At 45.1% G+C, this 13,906-nt stretch overlaps 1 protein-coding gene across 2 annotated transcripts in view; it reads right to left on the bottom strand.

Annotated features, from left to right (window-relative positions):
- PRDM16 (PR/SET domain 16) overlaps nt 1-13,906 on the bottom strand; it is a 317,495-nt gene that overhangs the window by 152,794 nt on the left and 150,795 nt on the right. The window lies entirely within an intron of this gene.

The following is a 13,906-nucleotide window of genomic DNA, read 5'->3' on the forward strand; positions in this document are numbered from 1 at the left end:
GATGGAGACCTGGGGGTTCTCCAAAAACGAGTCCCTCTCGAACAGGCGACCGAAGCCGGCTGCTGGGCCCGGTTGGAGGAACAGTGATGGGATCAGGACTGGTGACAGCTGCGCTCCCACCATCCCTGTGCGACGATGGGGGCACCTTTCCCCCCACAAACACAAACGCTCTTCCCTCCAGCAACCAGGTGCTCAGCCAAGAACTTCACAGCACACCAGTAGCTGCATCCTAACGGCAGGGGCTGACCGCGGGGTCGGGGCCGTGGGATGTTCGGCACCTCAGCGCTTCCAGCAGCCACACAGGAAGCTCTTTAATTCGTCCTCCGACGGAGGTGCGGTGATACAAGTCATTAAAACGCTGCTGTGTTGCACCTCCGATTAGATGCAGGTCAGGAGGCATTCAGGGAGGTCAAGTACCTCAACTTTATATCACACCAGATAGCCCCGTCAGGATAAACACGCTCTACACGGACTGGATCGAGCAGCCAACTCCAGAATTTCAGTGTTTTTGCTGACCTCAGTGGGGATCTTGGCTGTCTAAGGCTAAACAACTGCTAGGGTAGAGTCGAGGTACGGAGGACTTCCGCACCCAGGCAATGTATTTTGGCAGAATAAAGCTCCAAGGAACAGAGATCAAAATGCAAGGAAACCCAGGATAAAAAGAGAATGGTTGTACATCACAAAGGAACCTTAGTTTAAAAAAAAAATAAAATAAAAAAAAAGGGCAGGAGAGGCAAGGAGGCTCTGCTGCGTTTCAGCAGCTGAGGATTTGGCCCAACGTTCTTGGACCCTTGTGACCATGCCAGGTAAGATTGACCAATTTACAAATTTAAAACATGCCGGCAAATATCTCCCGGCTCAGGTGCAATAACAACGTGTCCTGTTTTAAGTAAGAATCCTCAGCCATTCTGTACTTTACAACAGCTCTAACAGACACTGAAACCGCGGTTGAGAAAGCAGCTGAAAGCAAACAGGACCAAGAGGTGAAGACCAGAGCAATAAAACCCCGTGTGCTCCTGCACTCGTGTGCGCACACAGCCATGCTGAAATCGCCCCGAAAGTTAAATATCTGTCACGCCCAGCTGGCAGCACGTGTCACCGCGCTGCTGGAGAATCGCTGACTGCTCTCACACGCAGAGCCCTTGCAGCTCCCGTTACTTTCGCTGGGAACCAGCAACCCTCAAAAGCCTTTTGAGAATTAGGCCATGAAAATTTCAGAGCTGCAATATAAATATACCTCTGCCAAATGACTTTAAAGCCTTCGCGGAACACTGCTGCTTCCAAATGAAGACACTTAACTATAATTATTACATGCAAAAAATCTTTAAAAACAATTGGTTAAGTATGTGCATTCAGAGTGCATAATCCACCCGTTCAACATGACCGTAAACGTAGAGGGGGAAAAAAAACTAAAATGAAGTGCAAATTGGGCTGTGGTAGAGTCCTATATAAACAGGCTTAAGAGTCAGGAATTCCTGAGTCTGAATCTAAATGCCAACACAAGCTTCCTTTTGTTGGTTTGGACAGATCTGCGCTCAAGAGGCAAGTTCTGTTTCTCAAACCGTATTTATTTTTTTCCCTTTCAATTCATAGCAGATCCCAAATTTCAGAATTCTTTGAGAACAGAATTTCAGTATTTCATAGATGTTTAAAAATGGTACTTCTACAGAAAATCCTCAGTAGCTGTTCATCTAACTGTTCATTTAGAATATTTCCAAATGGCTGATTTTTGACAAGGTGAAATATTTTTTTCAGTTTCCTTCTATTACAGAACTTCTAGGGAAACAAATCTTGATTTCGTGAAGAACTTCAGTTTTGATGGAACCATCTTCACACTCAAACTGCCAGAACATTTACGTGTGGGCAACGGAATTTTTGCAGCAGTGGGAGCTTAGGAACTCTTTTTAGGTTATGCTTTCCATCTTTCCTTTACACCAGATTTTAAAAAAGAAAGATGATTGTGTCCAAAATCCAACGGCGTGGGACTAAGTTCTTCCACAGACCGTCTGCATCAGCTTGGACATGGCCCACGACCCGATGTCCCTAAATCTCCCGTTTGCCCATGGCAGTGGAGCAGGCTAACAGTTTACCGTTGAAATGGTTTTGGTGTTTGGTGGGGTGTGGTGTGTACTGTGTGTAGGGGCAGAGGAGAGATCCCAAATCCTCCTGCTGCCAGGGCTCGGACAGAACCTGCAGAAACCTTCATGGGCTGTGGAAGGAATTTCAGAATCCTTCCGCACTCCTGGTCCGGAATGAAAACGGTCTGACACCACCACAGCAGTCAGAGCAGGTACGCCGGCGGGCTGTGAGCTCCGCAGGGCGACCGGCCTGCGAGCCCGCTCCGCGACACAGGGAGAACGCGGAGACCGCAACGCTGCGATGTAAACCCTGCCTCCTAATTACGGGAGAAAGGGGGAAAGTAAGTACCAGATGCGATGTTTATTAATAAGAATAACAAAAGATACTTTGAAAACCTACTCATTGGGTAATTTTAGCGCAGGCTGGATCTCATCTTATGCGAATGCCATACGACTAAATATAGTGCTTGACGTGCACCGTGGGCTGCGCCTTTGCAGTTAACACAGATGTTCTTAAATGTACTCAAAATTTACACCATATGCTTTTTCTATCAACTGATATGTTGATTTTAGCCAAAAGACAGACATATCAGCAGCAGCCATGTCAGAAAAACTTGTGTTTCAGGACTCTGGTTGGAGGTGTATCTCCTCCGGCCGCGGAGGAACTTCGCTGCCTTTCATTTCCCGGATTCGGCAAACTGGTGGCAACTGAATCCCGAGTGAGTTACATTAGTTAGGGATGTGCTATAATTTTTGCAAAGCCTCCTGAATGTATACTAAACATGTCAAGTAACACCATGTGATTCTTTTTGAAAAACAGTTTACAAGCTGGCATTCTCCAGCTGCAGTTAACCCTGATTTGATTACATTACCGAGACAGATCACAATGAGCTTATGTAAATAGTAACGTTATCCATTCATTCCCTGAGCTCAGATAAACTGTCATTTAAAAAAAAAAAAAACAAACCCAAACTTAAATAGGGACGGCTTGATGCATTCGGCAAGCTCTCACGGCGAAGATGACAGACTAGAACCTGCCGCTGCTCTGTCACCGTGAATCTCGATTTTTAAGAAGTATTTCCATGTCTGCTCCGAGTTGGAAAGAGAAGAGAACGCCCAGTGATTCCACACCAGTCAGTATGCAGATAATGCCACTTTTTTCAGGAACTTGTTCTTTATCATCTGATTCTCCAGTAGGGCCTCAGCCCATCCCTACTGAGGTCAGGGGGACGTAAAGCTGAGCAAGCCGTGCAGGATTTAACTCGGAGCGCGGGTGCGTGCCCCCGACGCGCACCCTGTCCGAGCTATCCCGCTCTGCAGAGCCCTCGGCACCGCGCGTCCCTGGCCAGCACAGCGGCACGGGGACATCGCCTTCAGCTCGAACCCAGGCTGTGCCAGCTGCGCTGCCTTAAACCTGCCTCTCCTTCAGGGAACGCCATGCAGCTGACTGTAAGAAAAACTATCTCGTTTTGCCTTAAATTAGCTGAGGGACTCTGATGCTCACTTGCTGGCCCTGGCCCAGGCAGGTGTTTAAGCGAGCAGGACAGCGCCGGATACAGGAGGTTGGTACGGAAAGATGGATCTCTTCAACTCTCTGCCAGGAGACGCTGGCTCACTTGGCTCTACCACGTACAGAGGTTTTTAACAGCTTTATGCCTCTCTTTGTCTGGCGTTAGCAAATATCACACCAGCGTTCTCACTTCCTGGTGCCCAAGGACAATTTTACAAAAAAACCCAAGACGTGGGATGTATTTTTCGTTGTTACTATTTGCCCGAGACACGAAAAGCCGTTACTCATTGTACTGACAAACGCTGCAGCAGTACAGAGCTCAGCAGCTCTGCCATTCACAGCTCCGCAGCAGCAAATGCACGAGCAGGAGAGGGTTTGTTGTTTATTAGCAATTTGCCCATTTTGATGTGAAACCAAAAAGCTAATTTGTGCAAAATGTAACCCTATCACAACAGCTGCTGCTTTTCGAGTTCTTACGTGAAGTTTGGCGTTATATATAAAAATCTTCTACTGTATACGGCCAGGTTATCAAAAACCTTCTCCTTCTATCACATAGTCTAGATGTGTCAGTAACCACATAAAAACTTCATCCTGGATCCCACAGAACTTCCAAACAGCACACTGAACCAGTACAAAATCTGTCAAACTCATTTCCAAACAATCATTACATAAATATAGAAAAAAAATAAAGGATATATTTTGCAAGCTCTGAACTCTCCATGGAATAAAAGTTTCTTCTTGAAAAGGCTATAAATTGAGGTTCTATAGTAAATTAGTGGCAAAATTCTCAGACTATTGTGCCTCCCAGCTGAATAAACTGGAATTATTAATTATCTGATCTGTTGTCACCAAAGCTGTAAGACCTGAAACGCAAACGGAACTATTGGTTCTCTGCATGAGCGTTAGACGGATGGCCAAGCAGAGTTTCGTGAGCTGCAGCAGCTTGTGCAGAAAGCATTCAGGGTGTCAATCCAGCTCCCGATGTTATTTGAGTATTGGCAGGGAACGAGCTGGTTTAATGTTAATTTTAATCCAGATGTTTTCTGTGTAAACACTTTCACCTGTAGTTTGCATGTGTTTTTACCTTCCAGCACAGAGAGACGCTCTCCATCGGAGCTTCCTGAAGTTCCTTAAACACTGTGATGATTAATGTCCATTTTTGATACTTGATGCTTTTGTCTTTATAAATACAACATCACTCAGCTAGGAAAGCCTTGCCCAGGAATGTCTTTAAAGCACGACCATCCCGAGACCCCCCAAGATTAAAAAGCACTATAATGCGATTTGTGCATACAAGAGGGACTCTGTTGGTAACAGACCTTGAAGGAAGGTCGGGACTAAAGAACCATATGAGCATGGTATTAAAGAAAATACATATAAAACACAATAAATCTGACCCGGGATTGTCAAGTTTACACTGTGTTTCTTTACCGTCATTTGGTTTTCCACTGGGAAGCTGTCCCACCACCGCACAGACTGCTGAAGCAGCAGCCTATTCAAACCCTTCGGCCTCCTTTGCAGGTCAGAGCAAAGAGGATGAGCAAGACAAGCTTCCAAAAACTGCAATAGCGTGGCGTGGGCTCACCCTGGTGATGACTGTAAGCACGTTGCTGAATTTTGCATTCAGGAGGTGGAACAGTCCCGTAACACACATCAGCTAACTGCCCTCCAACAGCCAAGTCACAGAGATGATGCTCTTTCAGAGTAAAGCCAGAGGGAGAAGGAACCACAGAAAACCATTTCGGCACTTAAGAATTTTTTCCCATTAGCCGTATTTTTAAAATACAGAGATTTTATAGCACATTCTGGCCAACAATTTACCAAAATTTTACATTTTCTATAGTAAGTAAATTTGTGAAGCCCTGTTAACTTGAGGAAATTTTCAATATCCTGCCTGGGGAATTTGAAACGAATGTGCCTGGAATTAAGAGGAAAGGGAGGCAAGCTCTTGTCTGAGAGGAGGAATTTCCTTTCCTGGCTGGTGAGCGAAGGAGGATGAACAGCACTGCTCTGAGTGGCAAGAAACAAGCCAAGGGCTGAAAAGAGTATAAAGAATAAACCAACCATTCAGTGCTAAGGGCAACCCCAGCACAATTGGGAACACTGTAGAGCAGCCAAAGCGTGGTTTGTGGACCAGTAACAGTCCGCAAAGCCGTGGTATGCACTCCACAGACCATTTTATAACCATTTATTTTGCAGCTGAAAGTCTGAACAACAAGGTGGTGCAGTGCTGCATGAAAAACGTTCAAAATTAGGAGGGAGCCCTGGCCCTGAATTTCTGGTGATCTGCTGCAGGAACACCTCTGCACTTGCTCACGTCTTATCCTGTACGGCTTCACAGAGGGATCGCTCCTGTTTGCCAGCTTTTGGGGAACAAAATGCAGTTTACAGAGGTGAATCACTACAGGTTGTTCCAAAGGATGTTCAAAAGAAAGGAACATGACCTTTTAGGGAGAAACAGCACCTTTCACCACACGAAACCAACCTCCGTGCCTCCGGAAAGGTGTGGGGAAGCGTCAGGGGCAGGTACATTAAGAAGAGTGAATGTCAAACATCAAGAATATGTTTAAGAACAAAGGCTGCAAGGAAGAAAATAAACATGCCATTTACACACGTGGTATCGCAACTTCTGGATTGCTTTTTAAAGACAGAACTGCTCCGTGACATTGTGGTCAAGTTCAACTGTAAATACCAGAAGTTAAACAGAATCTAATGGAGAGCATTGGTAATGACTTCAATAAGCTGAGGACTCGAGACTTGCAGCCAAGACAAATAAGAGAGGGTACTGATTAGTAAATGTCACCATTTCTCTTGCCAAGCACTCAGGGACTGGTGATAGGAGAGTATTAAATATAATCTCACAGCCTTTAGGGGCTCTTTGATTTTATATCGCATTCTTATCGGCTTCTTAAAGTCCCGTGTTAATGAGCACGAGAAACGCACTCGATAGCTCGGCAGTTTTGCTAAAAGAAAATGTATTTCATTCACTACGTGTGCTCCTCGGGTCCAAGTCAGAGATGCCGTTCCCTTTCGTGCGGCGCCACATCTAACCTCCCTCTCTCCTCCTCCATCTCAGCAGCCCAGCGTCACCTTTAGCAGCCATCCACCTGCTAGTACTGCTTGAAAGAAATAGCTTCTGCCAGCTACAGGGACCGAGATCTTTAAGGACCCTGGAGCAAAGATGAAGCATTTACATGATTAGTGCTCAGCCACAGCATCCCCCTTTTGCAACAGGTAGTGACCCTTGGAAGAAGAGTAAGTCCCAATTACTAACGTAAGCCTGCAAGTCTCTTGTCTAGTATTTTGCTCACTTCTTCAGTCACCTCCCAGAAAAGAAATATGTAACAGCACACATGAGGAAAAAAAATTAAATTAAATTAATTATGATTTTCTTTAAAAAATACTCTTACAAATATGACCTTGAACCCCTTTTTCCTGAAGGGAAATTCCATTATAAAGCTGAATTCTGACAAGACGAAAGGGACACTCCTATGTCCAGCATTGAGCAGTGTGTGCAGGCGAAGGATTGAAACAGAAGTTGTAAGTATTGAATCGGATCTGTATTTACTGAGTTTGTTCATCTTCAAACCTGCGAACATACCCAGCAGACTTTACGCTAAATAAAATATGAGCACAATGTGCTTCTGAACTGCAAACCAGTTACACCTTCACTCTACCCACCGGGAAACGGGAACAGAATGGAAGCTGAGCTAAATTCTGTCTGCCATTGAACTACACAACACAATCACTTAATGTATCTAGAGCTATTTATTAACTGAGCAAAAAATCATCCTGAGGAGTGAAGTGCAGTGTTTCAGGTAACAGATACAGCGCTGCTGTGTGCAGCAAGGTAAATGGATTGGAGGGTTAGCTTTACTCATACAGGATCCATCTGTTCTCGACCCTTTTTGGTTATAAAAATGACCTTGATATTGACAGAATGATATAAATGAACTTCCGCTGTACTTCATATATTGATAACCTGTTTGTTAAGATGATCAGTAATAATCATAAGTAAATAAAGAGCGATCATACGTCATCCTGTAATGGCAACGTCGACTTGCACTTGATCTGGCATATGGAGACCTGTGGGCTGCGGCCGAAGAGCTCGTACTTCACATTAAATTGCAGCCGTTCCAGCCAGGACACACACTGACACTGAAATTTATTTACGGCGATGCACTCAAATCTTAGTATCTAACCATACATGTTATGGGTGGAACATCCTAGCGAATACCGTCAAAGGGCAGAAGCATCTTGAAATGGATTCAACAAATACACCATCTGGTCCCCAGAATAATCCATTATTCGAACCCCAGTCACTTACGGCTCCCTTTGGGCGAGGTTCACATACAGCTAATCGACTGACCTGCCTTCATTCTTGGTATCGCTGGGGTGGCATTCATTTCCAGTTCCGTTGGAAAGACTTTCCCAGACTTCCTGCCCTTCTCCCTTCAGTGAGGGAGAAGAGCTTAAGCACCTCCAAATCTATATGGCAACATCAACACTATTTCTTTTTTTCTTACAAAATCCCCTTCACAGAATCATAGAATCATAGAATGGTTAGGGTTGGAAGGGACCTTCAAAGGTCATCTAGTCCAACCCCCTTCATCATAGACAAAGTCTTGCCATTGATGCTGAAACAGACTGGCACCAATACTGTAGGAAACTGGAAAGTCTCAGCACTCCCATCTCCCCACGCATACAGTTGGCAGAGAGCAGGACTAGGATTAGATGTGCCAAGGTAAAAGATTTCCTTCTTCAGGTCCCGAGATACAGAGCACGGCCAGCTGGCTGTGGCTTCTCCCATCACCCATGCCGAACGATACAGCCTCCATCCTTATTTAAATGTCATAATGATACAGTTAAGAATTTGAGAAAGAACAGAGATAAACAACCTCATTTCATTCTCTTCCTCACAGCCTAAAAAGACACCGATAAGAATTATGAATTGTTTTACCACATTTAAAGAGGATATAACAAATAATTTTTTTTCTTAGGCAGGCTTGCCTGTCTGAGTTCAAAAGCCAAACCTCCTCTCTGCCGAAGTAACACACAACTTCCCCGAGCTCACGGGAAGCGTTCTACTTCCCCACACGCAAACACGTCAAATCATGAGCACAAACAGAAAAGCCAACTTGCAAGTCACGGCATACAGAACTTGCCAAAAATCCAGCTCAAGAAACTGCAGCTATATCTAGAGCTTGTCCACAGCTCCATCAAAATAATGGCCTTCAACGTAACCAGACAGTCCACCACAGTTAAATAGCTAAGCTGTGACATGTAGATTTTCAATCATTAATCACACTTGAAGGAAAATAACGCCAATATGCAACGTTCCCACCAATTTCTAAAGTCTGAAGGGGACAGGGAAATGCCCTGTCTCATTTAGCAGCTTAGTTTTGCTGCTCGCCCTGTGAAAGGAAGGAATGAAAACAGCAGCCCTCCCAATAGCCGGTACCGTCTAGGGGGAGCACGGGCCGTCTGGGAACGTGTCCCGGCCTGGCACTCCGGCAGGAAGGATGGGCTGCGTCAATCTGACACCCATCAGCAGGAGAACCCAACTGTCACTTTAACATGACAAGGTCACAGTCACTGTGATGCAGAAGAAAAATGGCCCATTAAAGCCTGAGGAGAACTGGAAGAGAAACATAAGGCCGATTATGGGCCATTCGAGTCCTATTCCTTTTAGCAGAAGTGCTCGGTGCTCCTTTGCAGGGACGATCCTTTCTGCAAGACACATGAGAAGACAGTGACTAGCACAGCCACCACAGGCGCTTGCCACAGAGAGCCTGAAGGAAGTTACATCACTGAACTCTCATCTCGTTCAGCAAAATAAGTCTCTGATAACTGGAGACATGGAGAGCCTTCCGCGGGCTTGAAACAGGAGGGCAATTTCCTGTGCTCTGTGTTTCCCTCACGGTGTGATCCCTGTTAAAGCACAAGGAACCATTTCTGCTACTGCGTGTGACCCTCTCCTGCCACTTGTCCTCAGGCACGGAACACGTTCTTCTTCGGAGCTGGGAGGTTAACTTGGAGAGGAATTGCCTGCAGTGATGTTCCGTGCAAGGAGAGAGAACAACAGAGGGGCAGAAAAGGGCATTTTGTCTTCCTGTATTCCAAAGGCATATTAAGCAAATGACACTCCATAACGAAGTTAAAAGGGAGTTATTCCATGGACTCACTTCAGCCATCCGCACAACCACTTATTTAAAAAGCATACGGTGCTGTTTTATCTGAATTGATAGGGGGTGCCAGGTGAGTTCCCTTTTAAGAGCTGTAGAAACAATCTCAGACAGAACTGGATAATATTATGCTTGGAATGATAATATTGTGTTTGGAAAAGGTCAATATTTTATTTAATCAGCCAGACAGAGAGTGGGTGGCAATTTCAATGCATTTTCTTGAGACAGGAATTCAGGGAGTCCAAACGGAAATACGTTACTGTTTTTTCTCGGGCTGCTGATGTCTTCCACAGGTAGGAATTTGTGTTCAGAGCCTTCAAGGGCATGATCTAATAGGGCCGGTGTAGCTCCAGTGCTTCTTTGGAGGGCACGTCATCCTGAGCGCCTACAGCTTCACTTCGCATCCCGTTTGTGAACCAGCTCTGTTTCAGCAACCGACAAATCAGAGAATTACAACTGCAAGCTAAAAAAACCCCTAAATCTAAGGCAATCTTTAATCTTTAGAGCATCTGTATAAACAGAAATATGAATTGCTTCTCAAAATAAATCCATGACAGCACATCATATGCCATGCTGTGTGTCATGCGCTCAGGAGGAGGCAGGCAGTTTCCACTTTCCCAAGCATACGGAACAGTCACCGAGATGTAACACTTCATGGCTGCAAGACTGTTACTTGGTTTGGTCCCTTTTCCAAAGCCTCCTAAAATAAAGGTAGTAAAAAAAAATTCAAGAGTGAGAGAACTTTTGTCTATGTAGCTATTTGGCATGTGTCCCAAGTAAGCTTCTAGAAAGGATGGAACCTCAAGAGTAAATCCCTCAAAAGCCTCTCAAAGGCTTTTTAAGTAATTCCTGGGAGAGAAGACCTAAACCTCCTGGTTAGAAGCGGAAGGATGCACTGAGCCTCTGAAGAACTCCGAAGATGAAGGAATGTGAGTTTTTAGCTCGCTATGAACCCTTACCCTACGGATGCCACGAGCTACCTCTCGAGGAACGCTGCCTGTTGTTCCAGGCAGTGTGTTCTGGCCGTACGCGCTTCTGCACTCTCTGCAAAAGGTGGGAGATATCCACCTCAGAAGCTCAAATCTGCTGCTTGCTTCTTCCAATACAGCCTCAGAGAAAGACTAATCACAGCTGAAAATCTCCCGATTGTCGCCTGATGTAGCTCAACACATCTCCATACCGCACAGATAACTTCTGGCCCTGGACAAGCCGTCCTGAGATGTGGATTATCAGTAAGATACAGCAGCTTTTCCCTGAGCCTCTGTCCCCACACTGAATCCCCCAGGAAAAGCACTGAGGATCTTTTTCTTTCCCTTGCCTCTGTTTCAGAAACAGTACCAGGTCTGGCTTGGCACCTACCTTTGCCTTTTCTAGAGGAGGCCTGGAGAGCACAACGGGCGCCTGCCTGCCAGCACAAGCGCCACAGCGAAGGAGAAGAGGTTCAGTGCCAAACCGTACCGAACGCCGTGTGCTCCAGTCTTACAGTAAATGGCAATCAGACACCTTTATTCTCTATGTTCCTCAGTATATATATTTCTCTTTTCTCCAAACTGAACAATTCCACACTACGTCTTTTCCAGAGGGTCTTTCCACAGCATAACTCACTCTTCCGCTCTGCCCTTGAACCTCCTTTCGGCCAAACTCTAATTTGGGGCACCACTCAGATGGTTTGCCGAGGCAACACCATCCTCCCATCTGTTTAAATAACAATTCTCTGTTTAATGTGACTTGAAAGAGTGTGGTCTTTACACATTCTCACATTGTATCTGCTTTTTCAGACAGCTGTTGAGCTCAGAGCAGAGAGTTTCAGGCATCGGGGGGGTTGTTTTGCTTTAGAAGTTCATACAATAAAGCAGCGATAGGGTATGTGAAAACTGGGGTGGGCAGTAATACACCAACACACATCTTCAGAGTCTCACAAACCACAAAAAAACACTATGTTCTATTTTCTAGAGGTGCTTGGATGCACCTCTGATTATCAAAAAGCTCCTTCTGAACATGAGGCAAGGATTCTTTAATTTTCCTTGCTGCATTCTTTTCACCAGCTTCTCCAGACGAGCTGCTGGAGGTCTGAGGGCAACGTTCCCTGAACAGCAAGATCAGGGTGCGAATGTACCACGGAATCCAGAACGATGGCTGCGTACTGGTAACACCGCCAGTTACGGCAGGCTCCGTGGCGAGGGAAAGCCCACCGCAGGCTGAGCTCCCGGAGACAGACAGGTTTTAAAACACCACCTCGCCTTTAAGCACCCGGGCTGCTACTCCCCAGGACAGAGGGAAGCCCGAATCAGACAGAACGCTGATGAAAAGAGCCAACGGATAACTAGAGAAATGAGCTTATAAATACAGCCAGGACAATTTCTTGAGGCTGGAGAACTTTACCGTTATCTGTCTGCTCGCGTTTTCTTGATTAGACATCTTCTCGGTAAAAACACCTCACAGCCAGCCACTTCAAAAAGACACTTGCCAAGACACTTCCCCCCAGCTTTGACCACAAGCTTTGAGCAATGGTCCTGGCTGTCAGCGTGCTTGCTCAGAAAATGCTGAAATCTCCGCACAAAACTTGCCTGAAGTAAGGCAAAATGGCTGATAGATTTTTTTTTTTTCTTAAATGGTTGTTTGCTGTCAGAATTGAAATGGATTGTACATTTGGAGCTTCTTTCAGAACAGTACCAGGAAAAAAAAAAACTTTTTTTTTTCATTAAAAGTTCTGAAAAGCACACACAGCCCTCGTTGTTGTTAAACACCCCAAATGGAGTTCTGAAGAAAATCTTAGGAGATCCAGCTCCGAGTATTGATTACATGGAGTTTTTTAATCTTGTGCCAAAAGGAACACTGAGGTTAAAAGATGGCTCCATACATGATCTTGCCAAATAGCGTTTTTGTTTATATCTTAAAAACTACCACCAATAGATCATAGACAAAGAAATGTCCATAATGTATCCAGATGCTGGAAAGTAAATGTATTTAAGCCACTGAAGAGGGTTTAATGAAGCAAAGCAGTTTTTTAACTGCTAGCCCAAAGTAAATAATCACTGATTTGAGTAGAGTTACGAGATCCTATCTTACTCACCAAACAATCTGAATGTGCCATCAAGGAAGCTGCTGCTTTGTGGGAATAACATAACAGCAGTTTAACATTCTCACAACCTTGGTCCTCGTCTTCCTCAACACCCTGAACCTCTTGGGACTGAGAAAGCATAAAGCAAGCACTGCAAAAGCAGCAAAGCTCCCTTGTACTCATCGGTCTGTACTGCTGGGTCAGCCGGTCCTGTCCCGACTGAAGGGACGGGAGGATGGACTCATCGGTGAACGGCTGCGGTGATCCCCCCATGTGTCCATGGCACCTGTTTGGACCAAGCTGGAAACAGACCAAAACCTGGCAAGTTGGATGGGACCGGCTGCTCTTTCTCCCAGCACAAACAGATGAACCGCTAGAAAACCAATATTGCAGCTTTTACACAGAAAAACACAATCACCTTCAACTGAACGTTCACACGTTTCTTGCTGAAGGCTATTCTACTGCTCTGAATATTTGCCATCGTTAGGTTGTGCTAGGGTTCAGACAGTTCCATGAGGGACTGAGAGGCTGGGGATGAGTTTGGGGTGTCTTCCATTTCTCAGGAGACACCTCCTCACCGCATCCGTCCATTCCAGGCTTCCTAAATATCGCCACTGTATTTAAGATGTGCTTTTTTAACACGTGGAAGTAATTTGCTTTTGTTGTTGTTTAAAACAATAAAATAATGATTTCTGGTATTAGGATAAGCAATGGAATAAAGCAGAGAAGCAAGAAAAAAAAACTCAAAACATTCTACATTATTCAGCACCTGTTTTGCTACAGCCAAGGCCCTCAACTTGACTGTACAACTGTATCTCCTCCTTCCCTAATCCAGGGATTGGGATTCAGCCTGTTGGTGAGAAGAACGTTAAAATTACAAGCAAAAGCAACAATCTGGCTGACATCTAGCTGGGACAGAAGCTCAACTCGTTTAATCCCTCACCTTCAAAGACTTGCTTCTATGCTCTCACTTCTGCCAGTTTATACGGTTTCCAAATTGTATTTTGGTTCAAATAATAAAAAGTGAGAAGAGAATTTTACAACAACGTATCCAGGCTGAACTAGTTGGTGA

This window comes from Chlamydotis macqueenii, chromosome 21, assembly GCF_036417535.1.
Source record: "Chlamydotis macqueenii isolate bChlMac1 chromosome 21, bChlMac1.mat, whole genome shotgun sequence".
Taxonomy (NCBI): Eukaryota; Metazoa; Chordata; class Aves; order Otidiformes; family Otididae; genus Chlamydotis; species Chlamydotis macqueenii.